The sequence below is a fragment of the Ambystoma mexicanum genome, chromosome 11 (genome assembly GCF_040938575.1).
Source record: "Ambystoma mexicanum isolate Mex_15411 chromosome 11, UKY_AmexF1_1, whole genome shotgun sequence".
Classification (NCBI taxonomy): Eukaryota; Metazoa; Chordata; class Amphibia; order Caudata; family Ambystomatidae; genus Ambystoma; species Ambystoma mexicanum.
In genome coordinates, this window is record NC_090934.1 from 291,665,357 (window position 1) to 291,692,068 (window position 26,712).

Here is a 26,712-nt window from a genome sequence, read left to right on the forward strand (position 1 = left end):
AAAAAAGGGAATGCTGCATAGAGGATCACTTAGAAGTGGTCCATGACATTATTAAAGCCCTCCAGATACCTAAGAAACAATACAGGCAGTATTTTCATTTAACTTTAGATGCTCCCACAGCCAGTATCATAAGGGGATTGAATGAACAACAGAATATGACATGGGCAGAGTTTGAAAAAGAGATTAGGCGTCATTTTTCTCCTTTCCAGTCATTGCAGGAGGCAAAGAAAGTTGCTTACACAATTACTGCTGGGCCTAATACATCCCCTCGCCAGTTTTTACAAGATTTAAAAAGAGCATTTTCTCGCTTTGATGTATCTTTTGACCCCAATTCTAATTAATTTAAATCTGCCTACTTCTGTGGGTTACAGAAAGACATCATATCACAGTTGGTCCGTGAATTTGATCGTGACAAGTCCCTTGAGTGGATTGTACACCAAAGCACAAAACTATACGAAGTACTCTATTGTCAGGGTAGAAAAAGTGATAAAATGAAAGAAACTAGACCAAAAGTTAAAGAACCTTCAGCAACAGTGATGGAAATCAGGTCAGCCAAAATGTCCCTTGAGTCTGCTCAAAGTACAGGTAAAAATAATTTGACACCTGAACAAAGGGGTTATCAACAAAGGTCGTCACTTCCTGTACCAATGTTTCAATCACATGATCCTAGTATTAGGGAGAGCTACATCAGCCCTAGGTACTTAGGAGATAGGCCCCGGGCAGGCTATCGGCCTGATATGTCAGGTATGAACAATAATCAGAGACAAAATCAGGATCAAAGAAATAATGGTCCCTACCAGACATTGGGGGCACAGAGCAGATTTGATCCCAATACCATGATATATGGTGATCAGGATAGACCCCGATATGTGGATCGATTTACTGATAATGGAAATCAACATAGGGGTCAGTACCCACAACATGCAGGGACAGGACATGAGGCAAAATATGAACTACGCTCCACGTCAGTACAATGATTCTCCACCAGGGGACTACAACCAAAGGATGGGTGCACTCCGCACCACTCCACATATGAATCAAGAGTTCAGGAACAATCCAAATAGAAATCATTCCCCTGAGAGGTATCAGAATAGATCCAATCAGGGGGAAAACAGCCAATATCGATCTAGGCTACAGAGAGAGGATTCTAGAGAGATGGAGAGATTCCAGTGTCTCGAGGTCCAAGTGAAAATGTTAGCTGAGCAAATAGGAAAGCTCTGTACAGCACAAAAACAGTCATCAAACGAGGGGGCAGAAAGCCATAGCAATGACCAGGTGGTTTTTGAAAAGTGACTAAGTACTTATAATACCTGCAGTGCCAAGAGAACAGATTGCTCTGATGTGATTTTCCATAATGATTCTGAGATGTATAAGGATTCAAAAATAAAGATACCGGTAAATGAACATGTGACAGAAAGTGCAAATACCCTTATGAAAGAAGTTCGGTTTAACCTAGAGCTAAATCAAACATTGGAGATGTGTACAAATAAAAAGGGAAAACCTGAAATTCCAAAGGAACAAAGAGACAGATTTAAGAAAAATGACTCATGCCTGGGGAATATCAGTGAACAGGGAGTGAGTGCGGATGCTATAACTCCTTCCCTGGGAATCAGAATAATAACCAAACACAGGCAGAAAAAAGAAATACTCAAAAGGAGAGTACAGGTCAATCACTTGAAGAATTCTTTGAGCCACATATTTTTGAAGAAGTTAAAAGGACTGGTACCATACTAAATAATCACAAATGCACAGAGTTAGAGAATGACAAATTGCCAAGTGATGTTGTTACACATGTTCAGTTGGGGGATTGTAATGTGACCTCTGATGATACCTGGATGGATGGGCGAACGGTGGCCACACTCCAAAAAAACTCTCAACATGGCGAAATGAATAAAGTCTCTCACACAGAAATGGGCAAAAAGGAGGGAAAAATGTCTTTCCATTTACCAATGTGCTTAGCCAAAAGTGAAAAGGCCTGAGAAAGGTGAGTGCTGAGACCAGTAAGAATTTGCACTTTTTATGTGTGTTAGAGGAAGTTGAAGACAGGTATTATGCTCCCATCACTGTAGAAGTAAAATGCAATACATTTGCAATGATTGACACTGGCTTACAGGCCACAATTATGTCTAAAGAATTGGTAAAGAGTATCAATGAAGGGAGATCCCCACAGAATCAGATCACAGTGAAGGAAAATCAAGGTCCCGTGCATAATTTTAATGGGGAGAAGGTGCCCATCATAGGTGCCACCGAGGTTGACATAAAGATAGGAAAACACAGAGTGAAACAAGAAGTATTGATCACATCTATTTGTGAAATTCCATTTCTGATGGGAACAGATTGCTTGAAAAGATTGTCTCCTCTCATAGATGGGGTGAATGGAGTACTGTGGTCCTTAACCAAAAAACCATTGAGACCTAAGAAACTAAAATCACAAAACAGCAATATAAATGCTGCCAAATCACACTGTTGCCAAAACAAATGATGCAGTAGAGGTATATCTCCAGAATAGCTGTATACCTAGCGCCACTGTTATCCTGATGTTTCAAGATAAAATGCAGAGTGAAGATGAGAAACAATCTGTACAAATACATTTAGACCCAAGAAAAAATGCCATAGATGAGCACACATTACGTTTTTATTTAAAAGAAAAGACATGCAAACAGAATAGTGCTCCTAAAACAGATACAGAAAAACACATCACCACTCTTGCTGAAATACACACGGAAGATGAGCAACCATGAGTTCACATTGGTATAAATGATTATTCTAAAACAATAAAAGCCACTTTAGCGCTTGAACAGGAAAGGAGCTTCATTAATGAGAAAGTGTTGCAAAAAATAATGGAGAGGGAGAAGATCCCGAAATTTAGAATTAAAAACCAATATGTCTCCGGTTTGGACAGTCCAGACTTTGAAAACCGAATTGCAGACAGATGCATGCTGAAGATTAGTATTGGACAAAAAACAATTCACCATAATGTTTGGATAGTGAGTGGGACACAAAATGACTTTTACATGGGCAATGATATTATGCACAGAATGTGTATGATGTTAGAGTTCCTTAATCAAAAAATATGGTCACGCCTAGGTGGGCCGGCACCTGCATTTGAAGATAAAAGGAGGGCTTATCATTGCGCACAGCTGGTCCCATATGCAATTGAATTACAACTGAAGAAGGATATTATTATCCCTGCATTCACCAAGCAGTTTGCAATAATGCTGAAGTGCAAAAATGGACAGCAGATGAAGGATTCTGATGCATTTGTATGCTTGAATGAATCCATAAAACAGCAAGGCCTGGATTATGAATACATTCCGTTGATAGATGTTGGTGAAGGGTCTGTAAAAAGTATGGTGAATAATAAAGGTTGTCAAGATATTTATTTAGAGGAAAACTCCTCATTAGGAATGGCCATACAAAAATCACATTACACTGCAGATCTAAATAACATGGTGATTGGAAATATCCCTAAAAAGTATGTGGATGCCAGGGGTGAGTTGCCAGAACACCTGGACTCTCAGCCCAAAGGAATATTTAAAATTCATTCTGGGTACCCTTATGATTCAAATGAAACAGTGTGCTGTCATCAAGACTGTTGTATAACATTTAACTTATATGAAAATGAAACAGAAAAAAAGTGGCAGCATTATAGAGAGATGGCTAAAGAAAAATAGAGTGAATTGACTCTATTAGGACTGGTGCTCTCAGTTTGCCCTAAAAATAGGGAATGTCCACTTTTGCACTGTGTGTTCTTATTTGCGTAAAGATTCAAATTAGAAACTGTGCATCATTTTCTTAAAACATATATTTTTATTTCACAACTAATTGCTGTGACGTCTCTCTTGAATATTCTACTTCATATTCAATGAGGCCTGGCATAAAGATATTGGCTCAAATTCTATGTACGTTTGCCAATGCATTTCGGTTATTAAAACCTTCGCCAGGGCCGTACACTTATTTCGTTATGGCTAATCGTTCTCTATTTCAAAACAATGAATCAACATAATCATAAAATAATCATTTGACAGTAATTCCAAAAACAAATGCATGCAATCACACATACCCGTTCCAAGGTGTGCTTTTAAATGGTCCAACAGTGAGGTGGTGAATAGTAAAAACTGAAAAGAGAAATCTTTATTAGAGATCGGTAATGTGACTTGCCTTGCAAACTTCAATTAAACTATGTGGCAATTAGGTAATTAGATAAAAGTACCTTATGGTTCAAAGGGCTCTGGGTCTCGAAGAAGAAGTGTCCAGTCTGAGTATACCTGTTAATGTTATGTGAAAAGTTATCAGACTGAGGTATATCACTCAGCACATTCTCATCTGGAGCGCAAGACACACTTACCGTTACTCAGCAAAATCGCTCCGTGCTGGTCAAACGCGTCTGCAGGAGCACAAGCACGAATGACAGGAGCAGAATTTATGCGTTGCCATGGGGATCCAAAGGCGTCGCGTGGGAACACGTACGCCTTAGGTCCCACCCCTGTGCAAGCACAGCAGGCGGGACTGTCGCCATGACCACGCTGTGCTAATTAGAATAGAACTGGATGTAGTGACGGGAGCTGAATTCATGCGTTGCCATGGGGATCCAAAGGCATCGCGTGACAACACGTACGCCTTGAGTCCCACCTCTGTGCAAGCACAATAGGCGGGACTGTCACCATGACTGCGCTGTCCTTATTGAAGTGGAACTGGATGTTGTTCTTCGGCGGTCTAACACCTGTGTGTGTTGAAAAATCTTGTTGTGCATTTCATGAATGCAGTGAAAACAAGTAATGGATAGTTAAAGAGGTACACATCTTGATAGTGCAATACGTGAATGCAGTGAAAACAGGTCCTTTGTAGTTAAAGTGATACACATCTTAATAGCGGGCTGTCTACTGCACCCAGGTGTCATAAAATGGTCCTAGAAGAGGACCCGATATTAGGACAAGTAGTCAAAGGTATTATTGCGGGCAGAGGTCGAAACCGAATAAGGGGCCAGGTTCAATGTCTAGGGGGGTGGGAGGGAGTCAATAATCTACAAACAAAATGGGAAAGTTATGGCATGAATACCTTGTCTGGAAGGGTGGGAGGGAGTCGATGATCAGTAAGCAAGATAGGAATATTGCAGAGGCACATGTAAGGGTCAACTCAAAAAAGGGGGCTGTTGATACAGTTAGGCCAATGTCAAATTATGATGGGATAGTGGTACTGGATCAGAAGAAGACAACTATGCTAATCCACAAAGTGGATATTCATAGGTAGCACATATAGTTTATTTCTTCATTTAGTCCCTTGGGTGTCAGAGAACTCAGTCTATCAATCCAAAATGTTTCTCGTTGGTCGAGTCTTTTTTGAAGATTCTTATATTTGTTGTATTTGTGGAGCACTTCTAAGATTACAAATCTGATCTGTGCCAGATTATGGTGTTTTTCTTGCCAATGCCTGGCCACCGCCGAAGTTACTGTGTGATTCCTTATGCATGAACGATGTTCATTCCATCGAACTTTAGCAGTCCGTTGTGTCTGACTAACATAGAATAGCCCACAGGGGCATTTGTTTCCATACACAATATTCTGTGTGTCACACGTGGCATAGTCTTTCAACTTGATCTTAGTTCCAGAGTGTGGGTGTATAATGCTCAGTCCTTTGATGATGTAATTGCAGTTACTGCAGTTAAGGCACGGAAATGTGCCTATCCACTCTGTTACCCTTTTCTTGCGCATTGGTTTTGTGTAAAACAACTTATCTTTCAGGTTCTGGCTCCGTTGATACGCGAAAGTAGGGAGTTCTTTAAAGAGATGTTATATTCTCTGATCACAGGTTATGGTATTCCAATTTTTCTTGATTATGGATTTTATCTGACTGCTTTGCCTTGAATATTTTGATACAAAGACCAGTGGGGGCAATTGTTCTGTTTTTGTTTTGGGTTTCAATAGTTCTTCTCTGTTTTGTGTGGCTGTGCGAGCAGTAGCTATGTCTATCTCTACTTGAGAATACCCTCTTTCCAAAAATGTGTTCCCCATCTCCTTCAATGATTCTTGGCAGTCCATAGGGTCACTGACTATTCTTTTTACCCTTAGCATTTGACTATAAGGGAGATTCTTTATCAGGCTGGGTTGGTGAAAACTTAATCTTTGTAAGAGATTATTGCTATCAGTATTCTTGCGATAGATTGTGGTGCGGTATTCGCAGTTAGTAACTTTTATCTCCACATCCAAAAAATGTGTGCTTTTTTTTTAGTGTTCATGTGTAAACTGGATGCGGGGGTCTATGTTATTTAGATAGTCAAAAAAAGTTAGAAGTTCGGATTCTGTGTTTGTCCAAATGCCAAAAATATCGCCTATGTATCTGATCCATATCGACAGATTGTTTTGCTATTGAGGATTTTTGAGTACATGTTCCAGTTCAAATTTGTACATAAATGCCTTGGCATAAGAAGGTGCCATGGTGGCCCCCATCGATGTGCCTGCCACTTGTAAAAAATATGAGTTTTTGTATTGGAAGTAGGAGTTATTGCTGATAAATTCTAAGAATGCCACTATACTATTTCTGTGCCTGTATCTCACCTTCTTGTAGTAATAACCATTCCACTGCCTCCCTACCCAAGTCGTGCGGGATGGAGGTATAAAGACTCTTGATGTCTACGATAAAATAGATGTGGTTGGGATTAAATGGAATTGTTCTCAGTTGTTGCAAAAAATGAGTAGAGTCCTTGATGTATGTGCTTGTTTTTTTGGATTAAGGGTTGTAAGAAATAGTCAATATATTTTCCCAACGGTTCCAGAATACTGTTCACACCTGCAACTATGGGCCTCCGTGGTGGTTTCTGTAGATCCTTGTGGACTTTCGGTAGTGTATAAAAATGCAGTATACAAGCATTACAGAGAGACACAGCCACACAGTTGGAAGAAAACACAGAGATTCCTCCTCTAGAAGATTTCCCAGAATTTTCAAAAATGGTAGAGGAGCAGAATTTATCAGCATATGCGTGCGATAGCGATGAGGATAGAAATGAATTGAGGAAGATATTTATGGAGTTTAATGATGTATTTGCTAAATACGCTTATGATTGCGGTCTAACTAATTTACATGTGGCCACGCTACCGGAAGGGTGTAGTAGAAGCCCAATATTTGTGCGCCAGTATAGATTACCACTGGCATGTTTAGAGTCATTGGCAGAGATAATTAAAAATGTGTAGTCTTGGGGAATTATCAGGCCTATTCATAGCACATCCAACACACCTATTTTAGGTGTGTTAAAGCCAAATGGTCAATGGTGGCTATGTGCAGAATTGGGGGAGTTAAATAAAAGAGTACCAGTATCCAGACGGCCACTGCCATTCATTGATCAGGGCCTGGCTCAGGTACAAGGATCAAAAGTATTTACCACGTTAGATCTCACTTCTGGATATTGGTGCGTGCCATTGGCAGAGGAGATTCAGAATGTATTTTCATTTTCATTTGATAAGACTCAATACGCATGAGTTTGAGTTCCATTTGGATATGTCAATAGTGGGAGTGAATTTGGAATATTTTTGAGAAAGGCCATGCCTGATGCAGCGAAAAGAGGTACCATAGTTTATGTGGCCGATGTAATGATAAAAAATGAAAGCTTGAAAAACCATTTTGAGGAAATAAGACATGTTCTTGGCCAATTGCAGAAAGCAGGCGCCAAAGTGTCTTTACAAAAAGCACAATGGTGCAAGAAAAAAGTGAATTTTCTACGCCATGAAGTGACTGAACATGGACTAAACCCACAAAAGAAGAAAGTGGAGGCCATACAAAAACTAAAAGACCGTAAAAGTGTGAAAGGGGTAAAACGTTTATTAGGAATGACGGACTATAACAGGAAGTTCATTGAAAATTATGCTGAAATTACTCAACCATTGACTAAACTGTTATAGCTGAATACAACCTGGAAATGGGAAAAAGAGCAGTCTGAGGCAGTGGCTAAATTAAAGGAATGTCTTGTAAAGGCACCATGTGTAGCTTACCCCATAAAAGATAGGGATTTCTTTATAGAAATAGGTTTTTCTGAACATAGGATGTCAGCAGTGTTATCACAAAAACATGATTTGAATCACAAAACCATTGCCTATGCAAGTATGGTGTTTTCCCAAGTTGAAATTAAATTCAATGAATGTGAAAAGGCCCTTTTGACCACTGTGTAGGCGCTCCAGCATTTCCGCCCCATTGTTCAGGGAGAAAAGGTGATTATCGAGACAAATCATCAACCTTTGCAGTTTTTAGAGAGTAAACGAATTAGGTCAGGTAACCTAGCACAATCCAGAATGACTTCATGGACGCTGGCATTGCAGGGTTTTCCTGTAGAAGTGAGATATGGCCAAAATAAAAAGAGCCCAGTTGCTCAAGGTTTAGCAGATCTACATGACTGTGCAGCTGAACATGTATCAAACGAGGTAGAAGTAGAATATAGTTTACAGGAATTTGGGCAATCATCACACAAAGCTTTTGATGAAAAGACATGTAAGGATTTTCCAACTGTATATGTTGACGGTTGTGCTTTTCACATTGAAAATGACAGTAATAAACAGTGTCAGGAATAGGAAATGTCTGGTTGAAATGTGAAGACATCCCCAGTGTAGGGATGAGAATTGGAGCTAGGAGCAGTCAAGTAGTGGAATTGGCAGCCATATACAAAGCAATTACTACTGCAGTTGATAATAAATTTAGTGAAATTGTCCTGGTGACTGATTCTGATTATGCACGAAATAGCTTTGTGGAATATTTACCTGGGTGGAAAGCGAGAGGAATGACTACATACAACAAGAAGTCTCTTAAACATGGAAAAATTATACAAGCCATAGACAAATTGGTGTCAGAGAATGATTTGACAATATATTGGAGAAAAATTTGTGGACATTTAAGAACTCCAGGAGAGGATACGGAGGGGAATGATAAGGCAGATCACCTAGCTAAAATTGGGGCTGTGATGGGAGAATTGCTACCTATTGAACATTTACTTGGTGAAATACAAATTGATGCAGTAACACGCTCTAAAGCGCCAAAAGAGGTGGATCAACCAGAAGTACAATGGAGTTACGATACACCAGATCAAGATCTGATTAAGGCACAAAAGGATGATCCAATTTTGGGAATATATTATAATCATTTGATAGACCCTGAACAAAATCCTTTAACAGAAAAAGATTGTGTGGGAAAAGAAGAGTTGAGGGGGCTATTAAAGAATAAGAAACAAATTAGACTACAGGATGGACTCATGATTAGAGAGTCCATAACAGGACAAATACAGTGGGTGGTGCCCCTTTCATTCAGAGGGCTAATGCTACACCATGCACATGATGCAATAACTGCAGGCCACAGAGGTTCACAAAAAACATTGAAGATACTGAAAGATTATGCTTACTGGCCACATATGCCATAGCATTTCAGTGCTGGACTGCCCATGTGGGCGGGACAAAGACTGATATGCAAATGGATATTTCCAGTCTGTACAAGGTACAGTGAGCAAAAAGCGTGTGCTGCAAACTCTCATCTCAGAACAGGTTATCATGCCATGTTCTTTCTGGAGATGAGTGCCTGCTACCTTTTTTGAAATATTTGAAAGGAACTTGGGGTTGGTCACCCTGAGTTACCTGGGAGCAACCAGACGTGGACTCCCTGCTCACTGTGCTCAGAGAGACAAAGCTTCACCTCACTGATGAGGCCCAACAGGGCTGAAACACGTGTATGGGGTTGCTTTTTCTACTCTTGTTCAGAGAGGAATTGCCAAAGCATTTCGGTGCTGGACTGACCATGTGGGCGGGACAAAGACTGATATGCAAATGGATATTTCCCATCTGTGAAAGGTACAGTGAGCAAAAAGCATGTGCTGCAAACTCTCATCTCAAAACAGGTTATCATGCCATTCTTTCTGGAGAGGAGCGCCTGCTACCTTTTTTGAAATACTGGCCACATATGTCCGAAGATGTGGAATTAGATACTAGGGGATGTCTAATATGCGCCCAATTTAACCCTGCTTCACCAATGCATAGAGCCCCATTAATGAAAAGAGGCTTAACTCTTCCATGGTCAGATTTGCAAATAGACTATGTAGGGCCTGTAAAGAGGTTGAGCAGGGGCAACCGATATATTTTGAGTGTGGTCTGTTTGATGTCAAAATGGATAGAGTGTATTCCTGCACCAGACTGTAGTGCGCAAACAGCAGCTACATTATTGGTGAATCATATATTTTCAAGGTTTAGATTACCACAAAGAATAGAATCAGACAGAGGGAGTCATTTCACAAGCGCTCTAATGAGTAAGGTATGGCAAATACTGGGAGTGAAAAGAAAATTACACATTGCATATCGAGCTGCTTCTTCTGGGGGAGTTGAACGCTGTAATAGGTCTGTTGTGGACATACTAAAGAAGTTTGTAGCAGAAGCAGGTTCCAGCTGGGACTTACGTTTACCTTTGGTTTTGATGACAATCAGATCAACACCTGCCAAGACAACAGGTATTAGCCCCCATGAAGTTTTAACAGGTAGGGAGATGGTGTTGCCGCAACACCTACTATACTGAACACATGAGCAGACACTTGTAAGCGCATCTACAGTTCATGAATACATGGATGAGCTGAGGAAGCATTTACAACATGCATTTGCTTTTGTGCAGCGGAATCTAGAAAGGGCTGCTGACAGTGCAAAGTCATATTATGATAAAAAGACATTGGTGAAAGAGTATTGTGTGGGGTATCGGGTGTACACATTTCATTTTGGAAAAAGTAAACAGAAAAATTCAAAGATGTTGGCAGCCTTGCAGGGGCCATTTCAAATTATAGATAAGATTTCTCCTGTGGTGTACAAAATTTTGAAAACTGTAAGTGAAACAGCAATTGAACAGTTTGTTCACGTAAATCAAATTAAACCATGGCACACCAAACATGTGGTAAAGAGGCTTGAGCGTGTAGAAACAGATAAAGCCCCTTAAATACATGAAAGAGAATACATGAGTCTATTCATAGAACAATGCCAGAAAAATAAAAATAGAAATGATTGTTGTAATAGAATAGATGTGAACAAAAAGCAATATATGTGATGATCATTAAAAGAGGGTTGAAACTGATTTTATTTACAAAGTTGAGACATGTTAAATGTTAAATGATACTTTATGTATGTTTGTTTTCTCTGTGCTTAATTTCTGAAGGCAAGAGGAAAAGGGCAAAGTGATTTAGAAAGTGCATGCATATTTTTTTTGGTAAAAGGGTGAAATAAGTATTGTGCTATATACTTAATTTGTTTCTTTTCTATTTGATTTAGAATACTAACAAACATTTAGTCGGATGTCACGGGAACGGAGGACACGGGAGACGATGGAGTCCTGGAGTCCCCTGGATGAAAATCAAGTGATGCCTTCCTCTGGGTGGAGGTGAAGACAAAGTAACCCGGATGCCAAAAGAGATGACTCGTATGGAAAAAGCATCCAAGAGTGCCAGGATGAAAGACTGCCCCAAATGAACCAGATGATGGGATGTTGCTGATCGGGACGTCTCAGCGGCATATAACATTACAAGAAAAATGAACTTGCAGCATTGTTGGTGCATGAATTCCGATGTGTCCTGGAGTATGGAGTTCCACATTTTATTGTTTTAATTAATTATTTTAATTTATTATGTTAATTCTTTGTTTTAATTATTTATTTTATTTTATTGTTTTGTGATTGACTTCAAGTATAAGAACAAGACTTTGAACTATAAACACCCCAATTGGGAAGATATATGTGAAATATTTTATGAGGTCTGATGGACTCAAAGATGAATTTTGATATTACGGTGGATGCACAGTAATTTATTGTAAAATGTGTGAATATTCATTTTGTTGAATTGCTATGAGTTAAAAGAAAAAAGGAGCAAGTTGGATTTCTTCCAATTGTGGCTTGGACTATTGCCAAATTCTCAGAAAAAGGAGGGGTAATGTAGTATAATTTATTGTGTTTTGGAGTACAGCACCACTGAATGTGATAACATTATTGCCAGCAATAATTTGGCACAGATAGCCAGCCCAGTGTTGCTAGCATGACATTACATTTGGGTATGCAAATGGAGACAGGCTGCAGATTTAAAAGCACCAGAATATATACATATACATTTTTTTTTCTTTTTTCTCTTATTTGAAATGCCTCATTTACAGGAGACTACATTAGCTGTCTAATTGACTGGCTTTATTAACAAATACTAACACTAGTACTAAATTAATAACATTATAATGTGCTCTCCATGTGGAAAAAGAGGCAGAAAAGACATGCTCTGAGAGTCATTTTAAAACGTGCATTTAGATTTTTTTTTCTCTTTTTCTCTCTGTTCACTGTGTTTACAGGAAGCAAATTCTGCATGCCAGGAAATGTGTTTAGATACAGTTTCTTACTGTAAAAATCAAGCTTTTGTGGAAGGAAGGAGGATACAGTCTTTTGAATTTGATTGGTGCAGAATATCTGCAGATAGGCTACGTAAGCAACAGAGATTTGCTGGACAAAGTCTGACAGAAAAAAATCAGATCGCTTTGGCTGAGCTGCCGTGAGGAGTTCATTTTGGCTGAGCTGCTGACACAGACCTTCAGAGACTGGGCATTCCTGGTCTCACTTGGCACCGGCTTGAGAACTGCATGTTTTCGCTGTGCATTTCAAATTGCAAGATTACGAGGACAAACCTGGGCCCATTCCTCGGAGGCGGCAAGCCAAGGGAGGTCGCGTTTAGGAGAGGTACAGATAGCTGGTAATTATCTAAGTGAATTGAGGTTGTGTACCGTATGGATGAAATGTTTCTATAATATCAGGCAGGGAGATTGCCACGTTATAATGTTGCAAAGTGAATGTTGTTCCATTGCTGTAATTTATGCTTCTTCTTGTTACAAATAATGTGGAGTGAATTTCGTTTTATTACTGCATTTGTTTTCTCTTCTGTTTGTTTCAGAGAACACTGTATAGCAAGAAGGGTAAGGTATTATTTTGAAATGCAATTGTTTACAATACAAGTATAACATACACAATCTGTGTAGAGTGTTTTTGCTTTTGTCTTTTTTCTTTGGTGCATCTAAAATAATATCTTGGGAGAAGGGGAAGATGTTTAGGCAATACATGTGTCACGTTTCCCATACAGATGGAGTAAGTTCATTAGCAATTATAAATAGCAGTGTGCGTGTTTCCACTCAGTGTGTGTGTCTTCTGAGTGGAATATAATACAATAGTTTTTGCTGGGCGTACATGAATCAGCAAAGAGGCCTATGGAAACATAATTCACTAATGTATATAAATTAGTGATAATAGCACAGGTTATGGAAAATGCTATATGTGAAATTGTGGTATTTCTGAATGTAGGTCTGAGGCCTCTAGAGATCACACAAACAGTCTAAACAAAATAAGGGGTTTTTTTTATGTCGGGGCCACAAATAAAACAGAAAAATTATGCTCACCAAAATACCACCAACAATGATGTATACCGCTAAATGATCCTGTATACTGTAATAAGGATGGGTCCCTGAAAGGAAATAAGGCCAAACCCAATCTAAATGCAATGAGTACTCATTGTCAAATTACCATTATTTTTGGCAGTAAGACAATACCGCCAGGCCCCAAATCTACACAAAATACCCAACAGTCCCAATACACATAACTTGTTGTGAGTGTCTGGAGAGGAGTGAATGGCCTGAATGCACTATGCACCTGATTGGCTGCCTGCCTGCATGAATGCCCTTCTGACCAATTGGTTGTCTGATTTTGACCCAGCAGAATGAATGGGGCCGAATGAATGGGAGACCAACTAGTATATCTGGGGGCCTCTCACTGCTAGAATTCGTGTTCAGCAGCTGAAGTCCACTACGACAAGTAATTGGAATAACTGAAGCTTTACCTTGAAGCCCTGCTGGACGAGAAGAATTGTTGTTGCTCTCCTTCACAATCTGAAAGCTGCTGTGCCTCCAAGGACTGACCCAGAGAGGACCTGGTAAGGCGCCCTCTTCCCGAGCTATGTAGGACCATCGTGCACAAGCTGATCTTTGCCAAAGCTCCCTGGTAGACAGACCTTCGACAGGCTGCCGACCCGAGACGGGGACTGCTGCGGCATCCCAAGGAGAAGCGCCCGGACTGTTGTCTGCCACTGTCGACTATCGCCGTCGCCGACCAGAGCCGCTATGCTCCTGTTGCCCTAAGAACTTCATTTTACCCAAGGACTCTCTTGTCCGCATCGTCACCACTGTATCCTGCAGGAGAATGCCTGACCGTCGACACGCAGAGGAGCATCCGCCGGTGGGTTTCCCGCCACCCAAGGACCACAGAGATGCCAACGACTCGACGCCCTTGCTGGGCCACAGTTCTTCCAACTCTTTGCAGTCCAGAACTATCGACACCGAGGTTCCCCACACGCCTCTTCCTTGCAGGACGTTTACGCTTCCCCATCAACGAGCACCGCTAGGAATGAAGCTGCCACTTCACCGTCGTAGTTTACCCTGTTCTCCGTCGGACGTTCGACGACCCGTGACTCCTGCCTTAAAGGGAGGGCACTCAAAAAGGGCTGTCGATTCCCCGCCGAGGAACGCTACAACGCCAGGTACTTTGGGGTTGCAGAACTATTGGGAAGTCTATTGGGAACAATGTATGGACTTGGCTTGTATCTTCATTCTACAGGTTGCCCAGGTGGGGGGATCTCCACACAGAGCTGTATTTAACGGTAGCGACCAGTATTCTGCCAATTGTTCAACCATCTTGCTTTCCTTCCTCTCTCTACTGCTGGTTTCCTCTTTATTGATCTGTGTGACATGTTGACAGTATATTTGATGCACTTTAATGAGATCTGATAATATTTGTGGTACCACTCTAGAACTGTATATATTTACCATTGTTCATTCTCGGAGCACAAAGTGAGTTATTTTGATAGTGTACATAACCTTGAATATTAATTTTCTAAAGACTGTGTTTTAACCGATACAGTGTGCGGAAATTCCTTTGTGGGTGCTTGGGGACTGCACTGTACTTAAGATCCAGCCTGCATCACCTCCTGAGAACTAGGCCTTGATTGCTCGACTGCGTTACCAATAATAGAGAATCTTGGTTGGGGTCCTCTGTGCCTCTCCTCTACCATATAGAGAGCAGAAGTACAGACACCCCCCTCCAGTCTTTACACCCCTCCACTGAGCCAGTGGGAAGAAAGCCAAGGTGGCGGGTGGGCGCCCAGATCAGCCGCAGCAGCAGAGAGGGAGGGGTCGCGGCACACTGTGTGGCCCGAGCCCTCACTGAATAGCCGACTGCAACAACTGGCTGTGGGTCACTCTGGGGGCTCGGATACACCCCGATAAGAGGTGTCGCCGTGGGAGCCCTGTGTGCGGTCCTGGTGGCATATCCTGCGGGCTGCTGAGGCCAGGAGTTCCCCGCGGCCGTGCATCCGTGTGGCTGGCCGGCGAGGACCATCTGGCACTGCCCAGAAGAAACTTGTGAGGCGGCGGCCTCCATGCGTGAAGACAGCCAGGCGTGGATGCGGCACCCCTGGTCCAGGAGCGCCAGAGCAGAGCGACAGGGGAGGCAGGGCGCCACACAGCTTCCCTTCCATCATCAGCTGGTCGGGGCAGGCCGCATCGTCCGGCGGGGTGGGCCGCGGGGTCCCCCCATGCGCCGCACAGGGAAAACAATTGCAAAACTCTGGCCTGAGCCACATTTTTAAGGAGGGCACCTCCTCTTGCCCGGGGGGCCGTGGCTGATCACTTCCCGGCACCTATTCACCTGCTTCCTCGCGCCAGATCCGAGTGCCCCCTCAGTGGATTCTCCGGTGCCTTTACTGCTGCTCCATCCTGTGGACTTGCGACAGCCGGGATAGCACCCCCGGGACTATTCCAACTAACCCTTGGAACTCCTGGGTCTTGCGGAGCGGCGGTCTGGAAGGCTGCCCAGTCACCCCTGAGGCTGCCCCCACCCCCTTGGAGCAAGCAGCCAGCAACCCAGTCAGCGGCTCTTCTTATGGGCAGCCCACAGCAGAGGTAACGCCAACATGGTGACAGCTTATACTTACTGCAGCGTCGAACGGCTGCTGCCTTCCATGGGCCCTCCTCTAACATTAACTGGGCCCTCTGTCTTCATCTGGACAGCCCACCACGGGTGCCAGTACAAACATGTTCCTCCTCGGATAGATCAACACCCCAGCTTTCAAGCAGAACGCTATCCCTGATCAAAGTGGCCCCAGGTTTTGGAACTCTTTCCATATCATCCTACGGTTTAAATGCAGCACTACCACGAGCGGGGCCGGGGAACTCCCCGCGACCCAGCTGCCAAGCGCCGCATCACTGGGGTGCCCCCGGAGTGGCTGGCTGGTGACACCCCGGCTCAGACGCAGGGAACCGCAACACAATTTAAGAGCTCATCCGCATCCAAGGCAAGGGGCTTTGCACGGCCCGCCCGCAGATGATCCATAGGAGTAGAGGCCTACACCTGGGGGAACCAACAGGAAAGTGGGGTGCCGGGGCCCGACGTGCTGCAGAGTCATACGTGCAGCACCGTAAACAAAGTCCTCACCGAGAGCACCCCACCAACGCAGCAGATCTCAACCGGGTACTGCAAGAATCAATTTAAAGCACACAAGGAACAGCACCCACACCGGGCAAGAGCCGAGTGGACCCAGCGCACGTTGCAGCCCACACCCCTCACGCCAGACCAGACAGAGCAGCACCAAAGGGGCATGCGCTAGTACCCCTCGGCGCAGGGCACACCCAGCGCAACATAGGCTTATGTCCCGCTGGGGCGCCTCAGAGCTGTGAGCACACGAAGGAAGCTGTATAATTGCCATCTTCACAAACCTGGACTGGCGGCGCCATGGTGAAAAGCGTACATTGCGATAATGATGACCAACCCCTGCCAGAATAAAGCAGGAAAGCCCGACCTCGCTGCGGGCGTAAACCCTGGGAGCACCCACACAAGGGAGCAATCACAGATTGACCATTTCGCTACCAGAGCAGACCTAAAAGATCTTCTCCTAGCTCTTACCAAGGAGATCCAGAAGGGTACAGAAGAGGTCACCAAGAAGAACGCCTCGCTGGCTGAGGGGTGGAGGAGGTGGAAAAACGCACCAAGGAAGTTGAGAATGGCCTGTGTGATAACACATTCGAACTGGAGTGCTACTTAAATAGAATAGCGGCCTTGGAGGCCAGATGCGATGCACTCGAAACCAAGCAGGAGGACACAGAGAACTGATCCCGCCCCAGCAACAAGCACATTCGCGGGATCCCCACCACAATAACTAACGCTGAACTTGAGGGCTTCACCAAAGACCTGTTCAGGTTCATAATAACCTTACCGGACAACGCCCCTCTAGAAATCGACAGAGTCCACCGCACAGCACCAAGACAAGCATCAACCTCCCCACCGGATGTCCTCGCCCGGATCCACTTTTTCAGGGTCAAGGAGTAGATAATGAGAGAGGCTAGATCCTCGAAGAAAATCACCTTCAGAGGTGCCAACATTGCGCTGTATCAGGACCTTGCAAGCATAACCCTCCAGAAATGGAGGGCCCTCCGCAACCTAACGGAATGGCTGCAAGAACAGAAAATACAATATCGCTGGAGCCACCCAACAGCCCTAAGCTTCAAATGGGAAGGAACCCGCAGGCAGATCCGCAACCCAAAGGAGGCGGCCCGGTTTCTGGGAAAGGCATCCACTGACGAGGATTCTGAGCCAGTTGCATGCTCCTAGTCACAACCCGGCTCGCCATTATCCAGCTGCTGGTCATGTGCCGGCAGGCGCCGCAGGCCCCAGGGCCCCTGGAAGCAGCATGACCCGAATTGTTTTTGCGGGTCCCAGTGATCCACCCAAAGCTGATGTGGAAGGTTAGTGCCATGCTTCTCGCAACACCCCTGGGACACACGAGCACCGACATCGCACCGGGTCCCCCTCTCATCCCGGTGTTGTGGGGGTCTGGCACCCACAGCGATACTCACACTCATGCAGCTAAGAACACAATCCCATACCAATCGCCAACTGCACCTTCCCTGAGCCCAGAATGTCCTGGCCCTGCAGATACCCTCTACTATTTAAGAAGTGCAACTTCCGACGGCGGGGTTGGCTAGCAACCCCACGGATGAGCTTTATGGTCTCATCCCAACAGTTTCTGGGGGGTAGAGGGGGGGGGGTACTTAATGGGCCTGGGAATAGTTTATCATCCGAGTGGCCTCGGTTAACAGTTATAGTTTCACACATAGACATCGGTATTCACGGCACATCAACACACATGCGCGGGAACCCTCTTAAGGCCCCCCTTTTATTTCACAGCACTATCCTCACAGAACCAGGCTTTCTCCCATAACCAATAGGCCCGGACAACATTAGAGATGTCCGCATCTTGACTTGGAACGTCCAAGGTCTTAACTCTCCGAGGAAGCGCAAATCGGTGGAGAATAGACTAGCGGCGCTAAATGGGGACATAGTAATTCTCCAGGAAACTCAATTCTTGCCAATCGACGAGCACCGAATTAAATTCAAGCGCTTCAAGCAGGGTTTCTTCACCTCCAGAGGCGAGAAAAAACAGGGGGGGGCGATTCTACTAAGTGATAAATTCTCTCTGTCCGACCCCTCAGTCAAAAAGGATCCAGCAGGCAGATACCTCCTCATACGAGGACATATTGCCGATCAGCCAATTACAATTGCGGGGATCTCCAATGCAAATCAGGACAAGTTTATCCTGGAACTACTCACATTGTTGTTTAATTTCACCATGTGATACCTCCTCATTGGGGGGGACTTTAACGTCCAGGACACCGTAAGAGATAAATCATTGCCTCCGTCCAACCCAGAGTCACCCGCGTGCTGGCCCTAGCTAGGCTGCTAAGAGAGTCAGGCACAGTAGAAAACTGGAGGGTGGCTAACCCAGAGGTTCGCAACTACACATACTATTCAAACGTGCATGTGGGGCACTCCCGAATTTACCTCTTATTAGCCACTAGCACATTATTCCCCTGCTTTAGCAACGCTGAAATCCACACACGCATGGTATCTGATCACGCTCCAGTCTCGGCTGACCTCTCGATCCTGGGGGATCCCGGTCCACCTCCCAGATTCTGGAAACTCAATGATACTCTTCTGTTGGACCAGGTGATCAGGGGATAGGCGGAAGATGCCTTGGTTAGTTATTTTAAGGAAAACAAGAACATCGAAGTCACAATAGGGCTACTGTGAGAGGCTATGAAACCAGTCATCAGGGGGGTGTTTATCAGCGCAGCCACTGAGCAAGTCAGAATCTCCAAGCTCCACACGCAGGCTCTGGAATCCAAAGTTTCCACACTAGAAAAGGAATTAAAGGCCCAATACTCCAGAAAAGTGGACAGGGAACTAAAAAAGGCCAGAAGGGCACTAGAGATGCACTGGGCCGACCGCACCGCGAAGGCCTTGGCGTATACGAAACAATTTTACTACCATAAAAGTAATAAGGTAAACCGGATACTAGCATACAAATTACAGCAGACACACAGTAGGAATAATATCGCAAGCCTCAAAGGGCTGGTCGTGAAAAACAAATACACCACTCCAGATATAATAGAAACTTTGGTGAGCCACCACAGGTTGATTATGCAAGGGCCGCCCTCATCCCTGGAGGAAAGGGCTCAGCAGAAACACTACCTATTATCATTTCGCACCCCAGCTGTCACTGCCCCCCTCGACTCCTTAGAAGCACCGATTTCCGCAGAGGAAATCTTAGATACCATAAAATCACTAAAGAACACTGCCCCAGGCCCGGATGGGCTGACGACCAAGGTTTATAAAACATTCGCACACGTCCTAGCTCCCCAACTAACACTGTTATTCAACTCCTTCCTGACCACTGAGAAGGTAACAAACTCTATGGCCGAATCAACCACTATCCTACTCCAGAAACCGAGGAAGGACCCTGAGCAGGCAGCCTCATACAGGCCAATAGCACTGATGAACACAGAGGGGAAAATCTATTCCAAGGTGCTAGCAGCCAGACTGGGTAGGATCCTCCCCGAGTTAATACATAAAGATCAAACTGGCTTTATCCTGGGTGGAGGGACACATGATAATATCAGACGAACACTGAACATTATAGAATCTGCGAATAGAATGAGGACTCCGCTTCTGATCATCTCCCTCGACGCCCATAAAGCGTTTGATCTAGTCATAATTTTATAACCTGGACAATGGCAAACTACGCGATTCCATCAACACAATTCAGAGTCAACAGAAGGAAATCAGAGCCCATCCCCATATCCAGAGGCACCCGCGAGGGCTGCCCGTTGTCCCCCCTGGTGTTCGCCCTGTCCATGGAGCCGTTTGCCGAGAGGATTCGACAAAACCCAAGCATCAGGGGGGTCACCATAGGCGGGATAGAGTACAAAGTAGCACTCTACGCGGATGATTTCCTTTTAACCATCACTGACCCGGACACGTCGCTGCAGCCCCTGCTAGAAGAACTAGAAGCATTTAGGGCAATCCCTGGGTTCAGAGTGAACTATGATAAGTCCTCAACCTTGCCGATTAACTTACCAAAGTGACAGAGAGACATCCTTAGCCTTGAACTCCCCATCCCGTGGGCCAGCGCCACGCTGGAATACCTGGGGGTCCAGATCCCTAAAGCTAGTGCCCAGATCTACAAACACAACTTCCCGCAATTATTTAAAGCGCTCAAACGGATCTGAAACAGTGGACTAAGCAGGAGATCTCCTGGCTAGGCCGATCAGTGGCGGTAAAAATGAACTTACTTCCTAGAGTGATGTATCACTGCCACGCACTCCCAACCCATATTCCAGATGAGGACCTCATCTCCTTGCAGCAGGAAAATATGAAATTCATCTGGGGGGGGGGGAGGAAGGACCTTGCATCACAAAGAAAATAATGATCTGGAGTCACCAGATGGGCAGACTGGGCGTCCCGGATATCCCCAGATACAAACGAGCGGCCCAACTCTCACACGCCTTTGCCTAGACTCGTATCGAAGATGGTCCATGCTGGCTGCAACTAGAAAAAGCTTGGTGCAAGTCACCTATGACCGACTTACTGCATATCCAGTCATGGAAGTCCCCCCCACCCTGAACCCGCTACCAGCAACATGCAACACTGTGGACAGCTGGAGGGCCGCGGCTCGGAAATGGGGAATCAAGAGCTCACTGGGCCCACTGACTCCAATCTGGGACAACCCAGGTTTCTCCCCAGGCATGGAGCATAATATGGTCAAGGCTTCACAAAAGCACCCAGTGTGTTACTAACAGGGAAGGTGGATATAAGGTGTGCTACAGGTATTACATTACGCCAACCCAGCTGTTCAAATCTGGAGCAAGCTTTTCATCGAACTGCTGGAGAGGCTGCCCGCAAGAGGGATCACTATTCTATCTTCTATGGGACTGCCCTAAATCAGCACACTACTGGAAAGGGGTGCTGAACCACGTCCAGGCAATCACAGGCCTCTCCATCCCATGGGACCCGTAATCATCCTGCTGGGGGACACCGGAGAGGGGGACTTGCCGCTATCAGGGAACATGGCCCGCTTGGGCACATAACTGTTGACAGCAGCCAAGATAGCCCGCGCCCGACTTTGGAAGCACCCTGAAGGCCCCTCTATTCCACTGTGGTGGACCAAGTGTTGGGACATTGTCATAGTGGAAAATATTACAGCACTTCGCACGGGCAACCTCAATCCCTTCCGAAACACCTGGGCCCCATTCATGGCCTACGCAGAACGCTATCCAGCTCTCACACAAAAGCCCCCTACCGCCCATTGGCTAGATTGAACTATAAACTGACGCCCCTTCCCCAGACAGAGCTTTCCACCGCTGGTCCCCCGGTTCCACGGCCATATAACGCAAAGAATGAACTATTATAATTTATGATTTTGCTGACACTGCTATGAACTGTGCCTATTTGCGTTTTTACCAATACTGATGTCTACTGTCTAATTGTTGTTTCTTTCGTTGATAATAAATAAAATATCCAAGTTGAAAAAAAAAAACGAATAGACAACCCAAATACATTCATAGGCAGGGCAAAGGGTTTCAGTTAAAGACAACCAGCAATTCTTCTCGTAGGCCTGGGCCAAAGTCAATGGTTCAGAGTCTTTGTATAGGATAGCACAGTTCTGGTAGATAACGGTAAAGTATTTGCCAAAGAGATTAGAAGGATTTGGCTAGGCAAAAAGTTTGATGAATATTTAGGGAAGGACAAGCCTTCGAAGTTGAGGAAAGTTTCATGCACTTTCTCGATGGCCGAAAATAGTTCCAGACCGCGTTTGCACAGTACCTTGTTAACGAAGAAAGCTGTAGCTGAGGCAGTTGTTCCTGGCAGTTCGCAGATCTCACTTTTCCTGAGCTTCAGTCGTGGGGACAAGAAGGAGGATGTCGGGCAGTTCCTGCACTGCCCAGGGAGGAGGCCACAAGGTGTAGCAAGACGTCAGTTTAAAGTGTGAGTGCCTTAAAGTCCACAAGCTGGTTTCTTTCCCACTGGCTATCCGGTTTTCAGCAGCACTCTCCTGAAAATACGACCAGTTAGGGACGGTGTCCAGAAGGCTTACAAATTGGTTGTTCCCACCAAACTTAAGGGAAGAAGTTAACCTTGAAGGGCTTCTCTGTCGATTGGAGTTTCAGGCAATTCCGACCTGCAGCAGTGCATCACCGGTCGTCCAGGAGTTGCAGCAGTCCTCTTCCTTCAGCTTGTCTTCTGTTCTTTCGTTCCAGTGGTTGACTCTGCTTTCCAAGTCCCAGAGACCTGCTTTTAAGCAGTTTTCCCCCATTCATTCAGCCTGGCTGTCACTCACCATGGAGGGTGGCTGTCCTTGCCGGCCAGTCAGCCAAACAATCACACCAGAGTGCATTCAGGTCTCCTAGGAGACTAAGCACAGGGAGTTTCAGGCACCTCCCTCAGATCCTGGCCACCCCAGACACAATGGCACCAGAGGAAGGCTTCAGCACTGAAGCCCGCCAAAGGACACAAACAAAGGGACCAAACCTGGTTTGGCGCGCTGAGACACACACAAGAAAGACTTTTCCTAAAAGAAATGGTGAAAAAAGTTGACCAGAGTCTGTTTTTACAGATAAGTCTGGGCGCCATATTGAAAAACATGTATGCCCCGATTTTTAACTACCGTTGTTAGCGGTTGCAAAAAATCATGGTAGATGATCTAAACCACTACCACTAGCCATTTAAAGTAGGAAAAGGTAACATTTTACTTTTACATGAGTGTTTTGACTCAGGGGAAGCAAGGCAACCCCTCCAGCACTCTATGGGAATATAGTGTGTGCTCGGTCAGTAAATTTAAAAAGACTAGTAAAGCCAATTTAACTTTACATACTCTGGGAGACTGTAGTCAGTCCCAGAGAAGTTATTTAAATCTTGGGGAATCTGAAAGACACCCCTGTGCCACTGCACTGAAGGTGCTGTGTGACACGGAGAAAGATGATGCCACTGGAGTTGTTTTAAAACTCCATAACCAAAGAACACAAAAGTAAAACACACACAAAATACATCGAAGAGTGGGAAAAAAGCCTCACACTCTTCCCAGGTAAAAAAATAAAATCCTAGAAATCCAGCAAAGTTGCTGGGGGTCTCAAAAGGTAAGGGAAATTAGCACATTTGGAGAATTCTCCCTAACAATTAGAATGTGTAGAGGGGAGGAGTTCCGTAGCGGGAGTGCTTCCACAGAAAAGGCTACACAGCCTTTCCTCTTCCTGGAGAAAGTGGAAACCGGAAACATCAGGCCTGCACTGGAGCAGGAACAGCATGAAGAAACATAATGATTACGCTGGGAAATTAAAAAAAGAAGGGCCATTTCCAAAACATGCCTTATGTTAACTACAGAGGGGCAGATTCTAAAAGTGTAGCACAAACAAAAGTAGTGCAGAGAATGTGCTGTTCATTTGAACTACTTTTGGAAATGTACAGATCACCTTATTCTCAAAGGTGACCTGCGCATTTCAGGTGGGTTCGACACTAGTGTAAATATGTGCTCTCCAGCACCCTTTCATGCATTAGTGCAGGGAGCACGCTCCCAACACGAATTGATGAATGGCATGGTTTCTGGGAGCTCATCTTTCAGAGACGTGCCCTAAAAGAACCTGTTTGTCTGAAATGCTCAAAGAACAAAACAACATTTTCATCACCGTTTAGAGGATTGAAATTCAAACGTGATAGCTGTGGTCTGAATGTGCAAACTGCTGTTGCTAAGTAGTACCAAAAGCCTTTGAGACAGGTTTGAGATGCCAACCCACAGTCAACCTGCCATCGGACAGAACGTTTTTATGCCAAAAATTACCACCTGAGCAATCGAGCCTGCTATGGAACGTTGAACTGGCCAATTGAGCAACCCAAGACCTTATCACTACAACAGAGCTGCATCGACCTATATTACTGACCTGTTTTCAGATATTTTTTTAATTTTTTAATTTTATTTAAACAGATTGTGTGGTTTCCTTATTTGAAACCTTTAACCTGAGCATGTCCGTTCTTTCATCATGATTCTTCGTTTGGTATACAGTATTTTAGTAGCTGTGCTTGGTAGCATCTTATTAGTCCTGGGTTATGTTGTTGATCTCCTCTGGTTTCTTAAGGATTAAAATCACTAATTTTATGAGTGCTAATGTCGTTTTCATTTTTTCTCCTTCTAGAAGAGTCCTCCACCACTCATCGACATTCCTTGTTGTGTAGCTTCTAAGGATGTCCCCCAAGCACTGCTCTTGCTCTTTCCTTAAACCGGTACACTGTAGTATGAGGTGTTTCAGAGATTCTATCTCTCCTTTTTTTGCACATTCTGCAGCTTTCCCTGATGTCCAGCCTTTTTCTTCTTTGTAATATTTCTCCTGTTGGTAAAATGTTTAATCTGAATCTTCGGAAAAGGTCTCGGAAGTACCAATTGGGGAATAAAGTCAGATAGCTCGGGATCTGATTCAGTTTTCGTGGCTGGGCCCAGAAGTCTTCGTAACCTTTATATTTACAGTTATCTTCTTGAGTTTCGATCCAATCTGCCATGTATAGTTTCTTTTTAGTTTTGTCTGGGTTAATCCATAAGTCATCCTCTGACTCGCTGAGGTTCACTAGGATCCCTCGACATGACTTTTGCCAGTCTGTTAGGATTACATTGGATTGATCTTTTAGGGCTTTTTTCAACACCCCAAATCCACCCGTAGCGTTTTCCTCAAGACATTTCCGATAGAAACCTAGGGTTTTCCATACCATTATTGTTTTGAGTGATGTCAGAGCCAGCTCTCTTCTTATCTGCTGTATTGGGGCTGATTTAGGCAGCTGTAAAGCTTTCCTCCAAAACAGACCCTCCAGGATTGACCATGTTTGAGCTTGTAAGGGGATTGGTGATTCTACCCCATATGTTAGTATTGGCACCACTTTCATCCTATAAAAGGCTATTAGAGGTGATAAGGTAAATCTGCAGTATCTTTTACGCAGAATTCTCCCTTGGGAAGCTAGATTGGTTGCTTTTCTTTTTAGCCCAGCTATTCTTGGCGTATTGTTCTTCGTGTTGTCTATACAGACTCCTAAGTACGTGAATGCTTCGACTTCCAGGATTTTTTTGTTTCTCAGAGACCATCCTAGTTTTTTCCCTCTGGCTTTATTACCTCCTGGGCCTAACTTCAGAATTCTTGATTTTTCTGGGTTTATAACCAGGTCATTTGAGTCCACATATGACTGTAATGATGTAAGCTGTCTTTGCAAGCCGATTTGGGTTTGGTCCATCAGGACGATATCGTCTGCGTAAAGCAGTCTCCCAATCGGCGTTCCTGCTATTTTTGGTGGAAAGCAGCGGGTGGACTCAAATGAATCTTCCAGATCTGACGTGAACAGGTTGTACAGTTCCGGTGCCAGCGGGCATCCTTTCTTTAAGCCCATTTTTATCTGAATTTCATCTGTTAGTGTACCCGCTCTATCCAGTCTGACTCTGATGCTTGTGTCCGTGTACAAGTCCTTGATGTTCTCCACCAGTGACTGAGGACATTCCCAGTTTTCCATTTTCTTCCATAGTTTGGCTCTTTTTATGGTGTTTTCAGATATTATTTTTAAGAGATTCAGACCAAATCATTCAGACCAAATCTCTGCTTTCCACCATTGAGTCACTGATTGAGACTGTATATGCTCCCATGCGTAGGCCCGATATATCTTCAACCCTTTGAATCGCCCACTTGTATATGTTGCAGCGGTAACTGAGAAGCATGAACCCAATATGAGGTCATCTAACCATAGCCCAAGCTCATGCAAGCTCAGACTGTCTCACATTTGGGAAGCCCCACAGAGATTAAAGTAGAGAACTCATGTGTTAGGTGTCATTCCAGTGTACTAGGTACCCAGAAGCCCCCAGCCATACCTTGGGCCATAGGGACTAGTTACATACTATATTTCGGCTTTGACCTTAAGAGGGATTCGTGCAAACAACCTTTGTGTTATTTCTCCTAAATAGTGTCTACTTTTCATAATCTCTCCAGCAGGAAAATGTCTAGTTATTCAGTCTTTCTATTGTAGATAATTAGTCTGTTTATACCTTGCTTTCCCTTATGAGGTTGGGTACTTAGTGTTTTCAGTAATTTCATTGTCTGTAATAAAGTATGGCACTTTATTATAGACCTGCAGGGATTATATGCAATGGGATTTCTGGGATGCTTCATTGCTGACCTACTTCTCTGACGATTATAGCCTGCCCTCGGCCGAGGTTACCGAAGGCGAAGGAGGAACACTGCCTACTTTAGTATGTTTAACTTGATGGTGGACAGTCATGAAGTGGTACAC